Below are 15,027 nucleotides of genomic sequence, written 5' to 3'. Positions count from 1 at the left end.
TTTTGTTGTATTTTTTTTCTGGGCACCTTGTGGATGCTTTCAATGAATGTAGGAAATGTTCTTGAATTTACTTGTTGATTTCCTTTCCTATTCTTTATTCATTTTTTTTTTCTGAAACTTGTATTTTTTGAATGTTGGATTTCTTTGATCCAGTCTCCAATTTTTTTCTCTATTATCTATTTACTTTTGATCTAAGTTATAGATTTCCTGAATGTCTTCTAATTCCTTTTCTAAGTTTTTCAGTTATGCAAACATATTTTTATTTTAACAAGAACTCTTTCCTATTCTGTGTTTCCTTTATTTATATATTCTGTTTATATAAATATTTCAAGGGTAAAACATTTTCTCTCTCTGACTATATAAATGGTAGGGTTTTTTTTTTTTTTTTGAGGTTTTCACCTTTTTGCATGGTTGATTATTTGTTGCTAGTTTTGTTTTCTGTCTTTTCACATTAAAGATTTTCTTTGATTGTCTGGGGACACTTGACTGTCTGCTTAAGTTGAAGGTGGAAGTAGTACAAAAAAGCTGATGGGGGAAAAGTGCTGATGGAAAGTTCTGAAGGGGTTGGGTGCATTCCGTACTGTGGACAGTGGACTTGGTGGTGGAGAGCAGGTTGGGCTCTTTCTCTGTGGAACTCCTGATGTCAGTATTTTTACGTTGTTTTTCCTAGGCTGGTCAAAGTCTCTGAGGAAGACTCATTTACTCTCCTGCCTGGCAGGTCTACCCTGACTGCCAGTTTTCCAGGGCAGAACTAGGGAGGAGGGCTGAAGGTTTCATTATTTGGTATGAAGTCTTCCTTTATCCTCTTGAATTCAGTATGGTACACCTCCAGGGATTATGTTGGGGTCTTCTGGTGCAAGAACATTTTCTTTTTTCACTCTGCAGACCACGAATTTCCAGTCTTCCATGAAGCAGTGAGTCCTACATGCTGGAGATAGGAGGCCATCTTGGAGTCTGGTATTTTATACAAATACTCAAATAATCCTTCTCTGTGTGTCCTGCCTTCACTCAGGCTTCCAACAGCATCAGAATCTGGTGCTACTACTTCCAGAATATTTGAACGGGGGTGGAGGGGTGTGAATGGGTTGGTTTCTTAGCTTTTCTCGCTGTTGGTTTAGGATTCCTCTTTATTGACTTTGTTAAATCATCTTCCACTCATCTACCAGTTTTCCTGCTTCCAAAATTTTTCTGTTATCTCCTTGCCTTGTTTGCTTTGTCTTTGCAAGTCACAATGGCTTTAAAAATCTCTTCACTGTTACTTTGGTGGATTCAGAAGAGCAAGGTTAAATGAGTGTTTCCCATCTGCTACGTTTATGTAGGTGTTTCTACTCAGTTTTCAAGCAACTTTTCCAACTATACTTCCCCGTCACTGAAACTGCTCCATAAAGGAACTGATGGGTCTGGCCTCAGCAGGACCTCTTTAGTCTGGGACACTTGAAATTAACCATTTCAATCAACCCTCCCTAGGATTTGCAACTCTCTTACTCTTGAATCCCTGCTTCTCTTCCTTCCTGGTCCTCCATGGGGTTCTCTTTTTTGGTCCACACTTTTATTGTTATTGTGCCCTAACTTTTTTCTGTCTACCATTTTGGCTTGTTTGCATATCGAGGGTCATTGCATTCTGTTTCATAGTTTTAATTACCTCCTTGCTATGAGAGATTCAGGAATCTTTATCCCCATTTAGAGTTTTCTCCTGAGCTCTAATCCTTGGTATCCCACTTTCTTCCAGATTTTTTTTTTACCTCAGCTTCAACATGCCCACATAACTAAGCTCATCTTTCTTCCAAATCTGCTTCTTCTTATATTGTTTTTCTACCTCATCTCCCAATAACTTAAAATAGGAACTTTGTTAGAAGTCACATTAAAATAAGTGCTATTAAAATCACTGGACTCTGACAGCTCTGTATCTGAGTTCTGTCTGCTTTCTTCACGTGTGTGTGTGTGTGTGTGTGTGTGTACATGTGCACACTCATGCCCTATCCCTATAGGTTTAATGATTGCCCCAATCTCTAATCCATCCTTCATATTACAGAGTGCTATCAAAAAAATAACAGCACAGTTCTTTCTAAAAAGCCAACTAGATCATGACTCTCCCCAGCTTTAAACTCTGTCAATTATCTGTTTACCATACATAAAGTTAAACATTTTAGTTTGGACTATGAGGCTCTCCAGGATTTGTCTTTTTCCTAGCAATTCAGGTCTTGGTGCATTGGCTTATGTGGCCCCCTTTCTTTTTGGAAAGCCCCTGTCCCAACCTGTAGTTGCACCTCCATCATCTTTCAAAATTTAGATCAGGTGTCTCTTTTTCCAGTTTCCCATGCACAATCCTCAGCCAAGATAGAATTAAATGTCTTAGCCTTTGTGAAATGTATGAGATAGAAATTGGAGTATGGGCTCTGGCATTATACTTAGGTCTATATTCTGCCTCTATCACTTACAACCTGTGAGATCTTAGATACATTTTTTTTAATTCCTCTGTGCCTCAGTTTTCTCATCTGTAAAATGGGTAGACAGTGTATCTATCACACGCAGCTATGAGTTTTAAACAAAACAATCATATAAAAGCATTTAGAACAATTCCAGGCATATAAGCACATTACTGAAGGTTACTCATTATTTCTGTCCCCTAAATTTTTCTGTGTTCTTTTTATTTATTTTTAATTTTTAATTATTTTTATTTATTCATTTTGGAGAGGAGAGAGAGAGATAGAGAGAGAGAGAGAAGAGGGTTGGAGCAAGAAGCACCAACTCCCGTATGTGCCTTGACCAGGCAAACCCAGGGTCTTGAACCAGTAACCTCAGTGTTCCAGGTTGATGCTTTATCTACTGCACCACCACAGGTCAGGCTCTGTGTTCTTTTTATACTAAATATAGAAAGTGTTCTATCATGTTAAGCATTACCAATTATTTATATGTTCTACATAAATCTTTATTATAACTTCCTGGCACTTTTTGCCCTTCTTTGCTTGCTCTTATATCTCTCCCTGTGATACTTAAAGCTTTTTTTTTTTTTGTATTTTTCTGAAGTTGGAAACAGGGAGGCAGTCAGACAGACTCCCGCATGCGCCCGACGGGGATCCACCCGGCACACCCACCAGGGGGCGATGCTCTGCCCATCTGGGGCGTTGCTCTGTTGCAACCAGGGCAATTCTAGCGCCTGAGGCAGAGGCCATGGAGCCATCCCTAGCGCCCGGGCCAACTTTGCTCTAATGGAGCCTTGGCTGCTGGAGGGGAAGAGAGAGATAGAGAGGCAGGAGAAGGGGAGAGGTGGAGAAGCAGATGGGCGCCTGTCCTGTGTGCCCTGGCCGGAAATCAAACCTGGGACTCCTGTACCCCAGGCTCTACCACTGAGCCAACTGGCCAGGGCATATTTTAAACTTTTTGATGATAAGGATTATGTACGATTCACTTCTGGGTTCCCAGCGAGTAGCATTCTGTCTGGCAGACTAGAATACTTCAATATTTATCTGTGGCTGAATGAATATGAGGATAAGAGTGGAAAGTGTGGGTGTCATTTGCACTGCAATTGGAAAATTGGGTTTCAGTGCAAAACTCGGCTTTGGTTAAAACATTCCCTTCTGGGCAATCCAATTCTGATTTCATGGAGGTGCTGGGCCTTTTACTGCCTTTGAGCTAGTCCTTAATTCTATAGATTGTAGATAATTGATAGCAATAAATAATTTTTTATTTGGGAATGCAAATGAATTCAGTATTGTAGAGATTCTATTGATTCCTTTCCTTCACCATGGTAGAAGCTGATGTTGCCTCCATTTACACATTCATTTCAATATTCATTACATATTGTTTTTGGAGTCTTCTTTAAAGTTCTTCTAACTTCTTATCAACTTCATTAATGATAGATTAAATAAAATCTTTAACACATGTTCATTTGCCATCTGTATGACCATCATGACTATATATATTTAAAAACCTTTAACAGTGCCATAACTTGTCTAATAGTGATCCTGTATATTTTAGAATATTTAATGAGATGATCTGAATAAGACCCATGTTAGAGATGACCTAAAACCATTCTTCCTATGGGATGTCAAGATTATCATTCAAGATTATTAAAACTCACTAGTCCTTCAGGGCCAAGTTTGAAGCCTTTTGTCTAATAGAAGGCCTGACTTTAGGATCTTTGTGCTAAAACTTGCACAAGTCTTCTAACAACTCATCTCCTCCTCCCATGAGGCAGAGAACAAAGATTTTTTTAAAAAAAGTATGTAGAGAACCATATGGGGCCCTTATGGGGCTCTAGGCATATGGAATCAGAGTTGTGGGAATAGTCTTGAGGATTATAGAAAGAAAGGTTTGGCAGAATAATAAAGGAAGGAAAATTACACCTTGAACACCCTTTCAATCTTTATCAAATTATAACTATTACAGAGATCATTTAACCATAAAAAAGTCCACCTTAATTGGATCCACTAACTTCTGGAAAATGACAAAATAGAAATTACAAAAAGCTACTAAAAGAAAGCAGATCAGTTTAGTATTGGCCAAATAGAAAACTCTAATCTAGAGTAACTGAAGAAAAGAATCATTCTGAGTTAGTGGCATAGCTTATTTATGGCAAACTTTAACAAGAAATGAAAGTTTATGAAGGTCAAGTGCTACAGAGTAAGAGCTTAACTTGCCTTGCTTTAAAGAGAAAATCCAAGTCATTTGTAATCAACACATTAATTGTATGCAAATGTATGTGGTTAAATCTGCTCAGAAACAATGATTTTCCTTAATTAAATTAAGCCTTCTGCCTCCTTACATTTTGATTACATTATTCATTTGCCTCACAGAACAAATGTAAAATCTTTAATTATCAGCATATGAATTAGTGAAATTTTGTCATAATACAGAAATCCAGATGAAGGACTAATCAAGAAAAGAGGAGAGAAAGGATGCTGAATTTCTCATGAGATTTTCTCTGTGTTTTGTAGAAATTTCTATGTATTTCCCTCTTGTTTGAAGCTGTGACTGTTGGTGCTTATTCTTTGAATATCTGTTAAGTTTAAAAGATTGCTCAGTGATTAGTAGGCTTCTATAAGTTGGCTACCAAGTGTATAAGGTCTACAGTCACAGCAGTAACAATAATGATCACTTGGTGAGAATTTAAAAAAGGCCAGTCCTGTGCCAGGCACTTAGTATGTAAACTCTCACAAGAACATTCTTCTCGTGAATGAAGTAAAACACCTTTTCTCTCCCTCACACTTTTTCATGGCTGGCTCTTGATTTTTCATATCAACTGAAACATCTTGTAAAAAGTACTTTTGTAAAGCCAGTAGTCACGGCCACCATCACAGCCACCCACCCCATGCAAGTTTGCATTTGATTCGGACAAACGGTAATGAAACAATGAAGCCAAGAACTGGTGGGTCATTACCTTTAATCCTAGCTCACACCCAGCTGGCAAGAAGATACACACAGCGAGAAAACACTTCCCTTTCCATTCAGGGCTCCCAAAGCCACTGACTCCTCCGAGTATTCTTAGAATCAAAGGCCCCACCAGCCTTATTCACCTCTGTTCCCCATCTCCTTCTCTCTGCACAAACTCTGCATAAACTGGCTTCTCCTTCAGCACTCCGCCATCTTGGCTGCCTCTCCTCTGCAATGCTGATGGCAGAAGCTGCATGAGAGAGCCCCTGGTCTGCCTTATTTCATAGTGTAGAAATCAAAGCCTTTAAGCCAATATACAAATAAGGAAGTCTCTGATGCAAAGCCACTTATCTGAGGCATAAATGGGATTCCTCTTAAGAGTGTACCACCCCACATCATGCAACAGTCAAGGGTGTGGGGAAAAGCTTAGTGTTGAGAAGATCTTAATATTAGAAGGACGTTGAAAAGATGTTAGTATTAAAAGAGTGGGAAAGGCTTAGTCTTAAAACTAAACCTTAGGCTATAAGGACCTTGCCAGCTTACAGCCTGTCTCCCACACCCAATGCAAACTATAAGCGAGCAAACATATACATCATATTTACAAACTTATTTGACCAACAACCTTCAAAGCAGGTTTTTACCATTACTGACATTCTTGACACCTTGTTCCTTTCCTTCATATCACTCATCATAATTTGTAAGTTCAAACTAATTTGATGCTTTATTTGCTTTGTGTCTATATCCTGCTAGACTGCAAACTCCACTAGGGCACTGACCATACTTGATCTCTGGACTATCATATACCCAGAATTTAGAACTTTATAAGCACTTAAAAATATTTGTTGAATAGATGAACAAGTTCTTTAAGCTGGTAAGAAGTAGATTCCTTCTTTCAGATTCAGGACTCTGTGAAGACAAAGCCCATGCTTCTGCCAAGAGCACTTGACTTGTGCCTCCTTCTCTCTAGAGAGCTCATCCTCTCTCTCCGTTTGCCCTTTTACCTCACAGTGTCTGTGATGGAGCCTTCTTGTCTTCCCTGCAAGTGAGCTGCTTTGTACATGACTGTTTTGGGAAAAAAGTTGTGAAACTTTCATTTTTTAAAAACATTGTGCTATTCCAATGTCAATGGACACTGTTTTCAGCCTGCTGTCTGTTAGCTTAATTGGAACCTGCCCTCCTCTTGGGAGGGCTGGTTTGTGCAAGGTGACTTCATGATGGGCAACACTAACATGAAAGCTCTCAAAGGATGTCAATAGTTAGGAAAGCTGGAAAAGGATTTAAATTAAGAGATAAAAGGGATAAAGAAAAAGATGCTGACAAGTTAGAATGCAGTTTTTGGTTTTGCTGCTTTCACATTAGGTTAAAATATTGCAGCAGGTTTAATAACAGGAAGCACTGGGTTTTGGACCAAAACAACCAGAAAGTCTAAAAAAACCCCTCTAATTATGGTGATGATGAGAAAAAGGTGAGTTGGGCAACAGCTGTTTACTGATAAAGATGATAGTTTTTCAAAATCATACCCTCTCTACTTTCTAGAAATGCGTTATGAAAAAAATCACAACATTTATCGACTCTTTCATTCACTCAGTATTTGCTAGACACAGTTATGGCATAAGAGACACAAAGTTGAAGAAATATAGACCCTGGTTACTTGCATGCCAGTAGAAAAGAAATGTGAATAGACAAATAACTGCAATAGAAAATGCTTAAATTGAGTCATAGAATAAAAAATGTTATAAAACATGAGGAGAAGAAAGAAATCTATTTTAAAAAATCTCATGTGTTGGTGAAGATGTGGAAAAAGGGTACCCTTGTGCACTGCTGTTGGAAATGCAGATTGATATAGCTACTCTGGAAAGCAGTATGGAGTTACCTAAAAAAATGTAAAAATGAAACTGCCTTATGACCCAGAGATTCCACTTCTGGGAATTTATCTGAAGAAACCCAAAACATTAATTTGAAAGAATATATGTACCCCTATGCTTCATTGCAGGATTATTTACAATAGCCAAGATTTGGTAGCAGCCCAAGTGCCCATCAGTAGGTGAGTGGATAAAACACTGTTGCCAGAAACTGGGGACAAAGACCAAATATGTATTTCTTATTATGCCATGGTACATACTGTATTATTCCAACTCTATGGAATGTTGAAAAAGGCAAAACAATATGGAGACAGTAAAATGATGAGTGCTTGCCAGGAGTTGGAGGGAGAGAATAAGAGGAATGAGTTGGTGGAGCACAGGAGATTTCAGGGCAATGAAACTATTCTGTATGATACTGTGATAGTGGGCAACATGCCAGTATACGTTGCCAATTCCCATAGAATATACAACACAAAGAGTGAACTCTACTGTAAACTATGGTCTTTAGGTACATTTACACAATGGAATACTATGTGACCATAAAAAAGAAGGAAATCTTACCTCTTGTGACACCATGGATAGACCTGGAGAGCATTATGTTAAGTGAAATAAGCTCATCAGAGAAGGACAAGTACTGTACGATTTCACACATATGTGGAATCTAGTCAATGAAATAAACTAACAAGCAAAATAGAGACAGACCCATACATAGAGAGTGGGCTGACAGCTGTTGGGAGTGGAAGCTGGGTTGGGGGGTGTGGAAGGATTGAGCATAAAAGGACAAAAGAAAAGAGAGAGAAACTCATGGACACAGACAACAGTGTAGTGATTGCTGGAGTGGAGGAGGTAGAGGATGGTTTGGAGGGATAAATGGCGATGGAAGGAGACTTGGCTTGGAGTGGTGAACACACAATACAGTGTACAGAGATATGTTATAGAATCAGGCACCTGAAACCTTTATAATTATGTTAACTAGTGTCACCCCAATATATTCAATTAAATTACTTCTTATAAACAGAAATCATTTCTTTGCCCAATTATTTCAAACAAAAAATAAAAATATCTCATATGAGAGGTATCATTTGAGTTAAGAATCAAACAACTCTGACTGTATCAATAAAGTTGTTGATATGGGCAGAACATTTGAGATAGGGAGACTAGAAGGAATAAAGGGTCAGCTGGTAAAACCAACAACAAGGCAAAATGTTCATATTGATGGTTATGATGGCACGAACTGGGAAGTCTTAGAAATGAAGATTAAAAAGGGAGGTTGGGAGACTGCTGTTGATGGGCCTTGAATACTCTGCTGAGGAATTTATATTTTATTTCAGAAACAGGTATAATTGATGAAATCATTGGCCATTGATGATTAACTCTATCTCTTGCCTCTCCTCCTGAAGGTTGAGGGTGGGGCTAAAAGTTATTATGAAGCCTTGACCTTTCTGGCAACCAGCCACTATTCTGAAGCTATTTAGGGCCCCCCTCCCACTCCACCAGTTATCGCATTAGCATTCAAAAGACACTTGTTATCCCTCTGGAAACTATTGATATAAGAGTATTAGGAACTGCTTGCCAGAAACTGGGGACAAAGACCAAATATGTATTTCTTATTATGCCATGGTACATACTGTATTATTCCAACTCTATGGAATGTTGAAAAAGGCAAAACAATATGGAGACAGTAAAATGATGAGTGCTTGCCAGGAGTTGGAGGGAGAGAATAAGAGGAATGAGTTGGTGAAGCACAGGAGATTTCAGAGCAATGAAACTATTCTGTATGATACTGTGATAGTGGGCAACATGCCAGTATACATTGCCAATTCCCATAGAATATACAACACAAAGAGTGAACTCTACTGTCAACTATGATCTTTAGGTATTAGTAAACTAATATTAATACATCACATTTGTAAAACATAAACCATAGTAAAGCAAGATGTTAATAATAGAGAAAACTGCAGCAGGGTCGGGGGGGGAGTATATGGGACTCTGTTCAATTTTTCTATAAACCTACTGTTTATAAAAAACTTTATAGATTGTTCTAAAACTGAAGTCTACTAGTTAAAATTAATAAACAGTAAAGATAGAAGAAGATAGTGGTTTGGGGGTAACACATCAGTTTAATGTGACCCCCTTGAATTTGAAGTCCTGAGATACATAAAGACTTCAGTATGGTAAGTAAAGGAATTACACAGTCAGGGGAGGAAAGTGATCCAGGTAGGATGGCCAACAAAATGCTGGGTAAAACAGCAACGAATTGAGAAGTGACTTATCCTAGTTTGAAAATAGAGGGATTTTCCACACTAAGAGTACTGCCTGTATCTGGCTGACATACCTCGTGAAAGTCATAATAGATCTGGGGCTTGAACTGGAAGTGTTCTTCAGAGGAACAAACGCTTTCCCTTTGATATCATCATTAGCTTCCATCTCTGGCAGAACCCAAATTTTTTTTTCTTTCAGAGAATAATCTAACATGTACAAAATTTTCTTTAAACTTTGAGAAAAAAAATTTTTTAAAGATTTTATTTATTGATTTTAGAGAGAGAAGAGAGAGAAAGAGAAAAGTGAGGAGTGGGGATGGAGTAGAAGAATGGGAAGCATCAACTCATTGTTGTTTGTCCTATGTACCTTGGCTGGGCAAACCCTGGGTTTCGAACCAGTGACCTCAACATTTCAGGTCGATGCTTTATCCACTGTACCACCACATGTTAGGCAAAAATGTTAAATTGAAGTGTGGAATAAAGTATCCTTGTCCTAGAATAGATACTCACAGGATTTTCTTATATATGTCTACCCACATGTATCATATCCTGAGATGATATGCTCACTTTTCTTATCCTGAAAAATTTCTTAAACATTTGGGTCCATAATCACTGACTTCCTTTCTTCTCTACTAAGGCAGCACAGAGCTCATACCTTGCTGCTTCCTGTCTGATATGAACCAAAGCAGATCTAAAACATCACCACCAGCCTAATGCTGAAACTTGTCCAGTTACCTGTCTCCTCAGCTTAGAATGGAAATTCCGGATTTTTAAAAAATTTAACTTTCTGAATAGTTATACATTTCCATTGTTCAAAGATCAAAAGAAAATAAAAAGATATACCATAAGAACCCTTGCCCCCACCCTGTCCCCATTCATTCCTTAACCTTAAATTATAATTACATGTACATTTTGTAAGCTGCCTAATATTCTTTCTGGGACATGACATGATAAAGCCATTATTTTTCCATATATTTTTAATATATGGTTGGATTTCTTAATGCAGTTGATGTGTAATGGTTCTTATTAATATCTATTGTATAAAGTACAATTCCTAGTTACTAAAGAATTTGAGAGAGATTTACCTAAGACCATAAAAGAAGTTACATCCAAGAAACCCTTGAGGATTCTAACATTATAATGTTGTGGGCGAATATCTAGAGCCTTCTGTGATTTTGTCTCTGACCTTGCTGGAGTGACTAAACCATTTTACAGTTTAAACTCTGACTTCTTCTACCTGATGAACTACATTCCCTGCACTGTCCATTTCGCCACAAAACTTGTGGAAGAAAGTATGGTGGTTCCTCAAAAAACTGAAAATAGAACTACCTTATGACCCAGCAATCCCTCTACTGGGTATATACCCCCAAAACTCAGAAACATTGATACGTAAAGACACATGCAGCCCCATGTTCATTGCAGCATTGTTCACAGTGGCCAGGACATGGAAACAACCAAAAAGCCCATCAATAGATGACTAGATAAAGAAGATGTGGCACATATACACTATGGAATACTACTCAGCCATAAGAAATGATGACATTGGATCATTTACAGCAAAATGGTGGGATCTTGATAACATTATATGAAGTGAAGTAAGTAAATCAGAAAAAAACAGGAACTGCATTATTCCATATGTAGGTGGGACATAGAAGTGAAACTAAGAGACATTGATAAGATTGTGGTGGTTGCCGAAGGAAGGGGAGAAAGGGAGAGGGAAAGGGGGAGGGGGAGGGGCACAAAGAAAACTAGATAGAAGGTGACAGAGGACAATCTGACTTTGGGTGATGGGTATGCAACATAATTGAATGACAAGATAACCTGGACTTGTTATCTTTGAATATATGTATCCTGATTTATTGATGTTGCCCCATTAAAAAAATAAAATTATTTAAAAACAAACAAACAAACAAAAAACTTGTTTTACCCATTTATTTTGCAGACTTTAAGGGAAACTGAGGTGTTAGTCCCTGCCTTGTTAACCCTCTTTGCTTGCTGACCATGTCTTATGACTCCAGCTGTTGGTTATATCCCCTGACTCTATATTCTGACCATGAGTCAATTGAAACTACCAGTCGCTCTCATCTCACAACCCATTTGCTGACTACTGAGTCAAAAGACCCTTGAAAGTCCAGCTGCATCCACCAATCAAAAAAATGAATGATGTAAGTTTATGGTCTTTCCTTAGCAACTCATCCCTTTGACTCTTTTAAAGCACTTGCCTTATTCTTCCCACCTTTGAGAATATTCTAGGTTCATGCTGAAAGCTCTGTTCTCTGATTTACAAATTAGATCAGGGAGGCGGCAAGATGGCAGTGGAGTAGGCAGACGTACCAACTTCCACCTCCCAAAGCCAAACTGTATCACAACTTAATTTTAAGAACCATCATCTGGAAAAACCAACTTTGGACTAAGCTAAGAGGACTCTTTAACCAAGTAACACTGAAAAAGCCACACTGAGACTGGTAGGAAAAACAGAACATGGAGAGGGCTGCCCAGCTCCCTGGTACCAACGGCAGCCCAGAGGGACTCGTGTGGCGGGAAGTGAGTTTAGCAGAGAGGATAGGATCCTAGGCCCCAGGACCAAAGCCCAAGCCTGCAACCCAAAGACTAGAAGAGGCCTATGGATAGTATTTAGCTGCAAAATAAGCCAAAATACTGTTTGTGAGAAAGAGAAAGATTTCTAAGACCCAGGATTCTTCTTAAAGGAACTGTGCAGAAAAACCTCTTTCACAACCACTCACCTGAGACTCTGGGGGATGGGAAGAGTGGAGAGGACCAGAGTAGCAGGAAGATAGAGTAACCTAGGAGGCACAGGGAGAAACACTTTGAGAGACAGCCACACTAACCCCTGGGTTGAGTCGCTCCCCAAACCTAAAGTGAATATTTCCCCTGGAACCAGCAATACCAGCAAAGGGAAGCAGGACACCAGCCAAACAAGCTCTCCCGCGACACTCAGAGCAGAGTTGCTTAGAAGAAGGGAGCCATCAGGGATACAGTATTAAGTGCTAGTGTCTGAGCTACAGTGCCCCCACCCACACTGCTGAGGGCTCGCGGGGTGCGGGCAGTGGTGGGATGCGGAAGCAGGGTCCCATCAGCAGGGGCGGAAGCCAGGCCGGCAACAACTGAGGTCAGGTGTGAGCTCAGTTCCACCTAGCAGGGACAGAAGGGGCACAAGAAAGTGCTCTGACTCAGCTGTAGGCTGGGTGAGCAAGAGTGGTCCTGCCTGCAATCCCGCCAGCAGGGGCAAGGTGAAAGCTGGGTGAAAGCCAGAGCACCAGAGGAGAGCTGCAACTGAACCAGGGCTTGTGACGGTGCACAAGCACAGCCTCACCATCATGGGTGGGGTGAAAGCCAGGGAACCTGTGGCTGAGCTCAGGCACACAGCCCCACCCCTGGAGCTGGGTCTTGCAGCCATTGTGAATACAGCCACGCCTACAGGGGTGGGGCAAAAGCTGTGAAGGGGCCGGGGAGACCCTTGGCTGAGCATAGGTGCATGGCCCAGCCTGCAGTGCCAAGGCTTACAGCCCCAGCACACTGCGCAGCCCCACCTGTGGGGGCAGGGTGAAGGCCAAGGCCTGTGGAGGCTTGTAGCCCGGACACGTGATCACAGCCCCTGCCCATGGAGGAGAGGTGGAAACTGCAGTGACTGCTGGAGTGGACCAGCCCCAGGAATGCCCATACCCAAAAGTCTGAGGCAGAAGCAGAGGGGGTGGTGGGCCTGCAGACAGACCACACCTAGGGAACACAGAGGCCACACTCATTGGACTCCTGTGGCCACATCCTTCTTATACATAGACAGAATGGGAAGGCAGAGAAATACAACCCAAATGAATCAAGAGAAATCCCCAGAAAAGGACTTGAATGAGTCAGATATAAACAAATTACCAGATGCAGAGTTTAAAATAATGAATTGTTGGGATGCTCAAAGATATTAGAACAGCAATAGATGGACATAACAAGCACCTAAATAAAGAGATAGCTAATATAAAAAAGGACATTGAAATAATAAAATAGAATCAGTCAGAAATGACAAATACAATATCAGAAATGAAGACCACAATGGAAGGAATTAAAAGCAGGATGGATGAAGCTGAGGTTCAAATCAGCAAGTTAGAGGACAAGATAAATGAAAACATGAAAGCAGAGCAGCAAAAAGAAAAGAGACTCAAAAAGTCTGAGAAAACTCTTAGAGAGCTCTGTGACAACATGAATAGAAATAACATCCGCATCATAGGGGTTCCTGAAGAAGAAGAGAAAGAACAAGGAATAGAAACCTTGTTTAATAAAATCATAGCTGAAAACAACCCTAAATTGATGCAGGAAAATGTCACACAAGTTCAAGAAGCACAGAGAATTCCATTAAAGAGAAATCCAAAGAAATTAACATCAAGACACATCATAATTAAAATACCAAAGCTAAGAGATAAAGAGAAAATATTAAAAGCTGCTAGAGAAAAAAAGACTATCACCTACAAAGGAGCCCCCATAAGGATGACATCCTTCTCCTCAACAGAAACACTTGAGGCCAGAAGGGAATGGCAAGATATATTCAAAGTAATGCAGAACAAGAGGCTAAAATCAAGACTACTTTATCTAGCAAGGCTATCATTTAAAATTGAAGGAGAAATTAAAAGCTTCCCAGACAAACAAATAACAACTCAAGGAATTTATTACAACCAAACCAATACTGCAAGAAATGTTAAGGGGCCTGTTGTAAACAGAACAAAGGGGGGGGGGGGGAGAATATAATAAAAGAGGAAGATAACTTTAAAGAATAAAATGGCAATAAACAACTATATATCAATAATAAACTTAAATGTAAATGGATTAAATGATCCAATCAAAAGACATAGGGTAGCTGCGTGGATAAGAAAACAGGACCCATACATATGCTGTTTATAAGAGACACATTCTCAAAACAAAAGATACACATAGACTAAAGGTAAAAGAATGGAAAAAAATATTTCATGCAAATGGAAATGAAAAAAAAGCTGGGGTAGCAATACTTATATCAGACAAAATGGACTTTCAAACAAAGGCTATAGTAAGAGATAAAGTCACTACATAATGATAAAAAGAGCAATCCAACAGGAAGATATAACCATTATAAATATCTATGCACCTAATATAGGAGCACCTAAATCAAGCAGACTTTGATGGATATAAAGGGCGAGATCAACAGCAATACTACAGTGTGTCCGTAAAGTCATGGTGCACTTTTGACCAGTCACAGGAAAGCAACAAACGATGATAGAAATGTGAAATCTGCACCAAATAAAAGGAAAACCCTCCCAGTTTCTGTAGGATGATGTGGCAGCATGTGTGCATGTGCCTGTGATGACGTAACACCGCATATACAGCAGAGCAGCCCACGGCCATGCCAGTCGAGATGTGGGCAGTAAAGAGGAAAGTTCAGTGTGTTCTGTGGCTTGCTAAATTCAAATTTGTGACCAAAGTGCAATGTGAATATCTGTGCATTTATAACAAAGCGCTACCACATAGGAATAACATTACTCGGTGGGATAAGC

At 39.6% G+C, this 15,027-nt stretch overlaps 1 long non-coding RNA gene across 1 annotated transcript in view; it reads left to right on the top strand.

The window, feature by feature from the left end:
• The first annotated feature begins 713 nt into the window (after positions 1 to 713).
• The window catches only part of LOC136393086 (uncharacterized), a 32,280-nt gene continuing 17,966 nt past the window's right edge, over positions 714 to 15,027 (top strand). The window contains exons 1-2 of the long non-coding RNA XR_010749033.1: positions 714 to 783; positions 886 to 957. This is a non-coding gene — a long non-coding RNA (uncharacterized lncRNA). The remainder of the gene's footprint in view (positions 784 to 885; positions 958 to 15,027) is intronic.

The sequence above is a fragment of the Saccopteryx leptura genome, chromosome 2 (assembly GCF_036850995.1).
Source record: "Saccopteryx leptura isolate mSacLep1 chromosome 2, mSacLep1_pri_phased_curated, whole genome shotgun sequence".
Lineage (NCBI taxonomy): Eukaryota > Metazoa > Chordata > Mammalia > Chiroptera > Emballonuridae > Saccopteryx > Saccopteryx leptura.
This window is presented reverse-complemented; position numbering and strand designations above follow the sequence as displayed.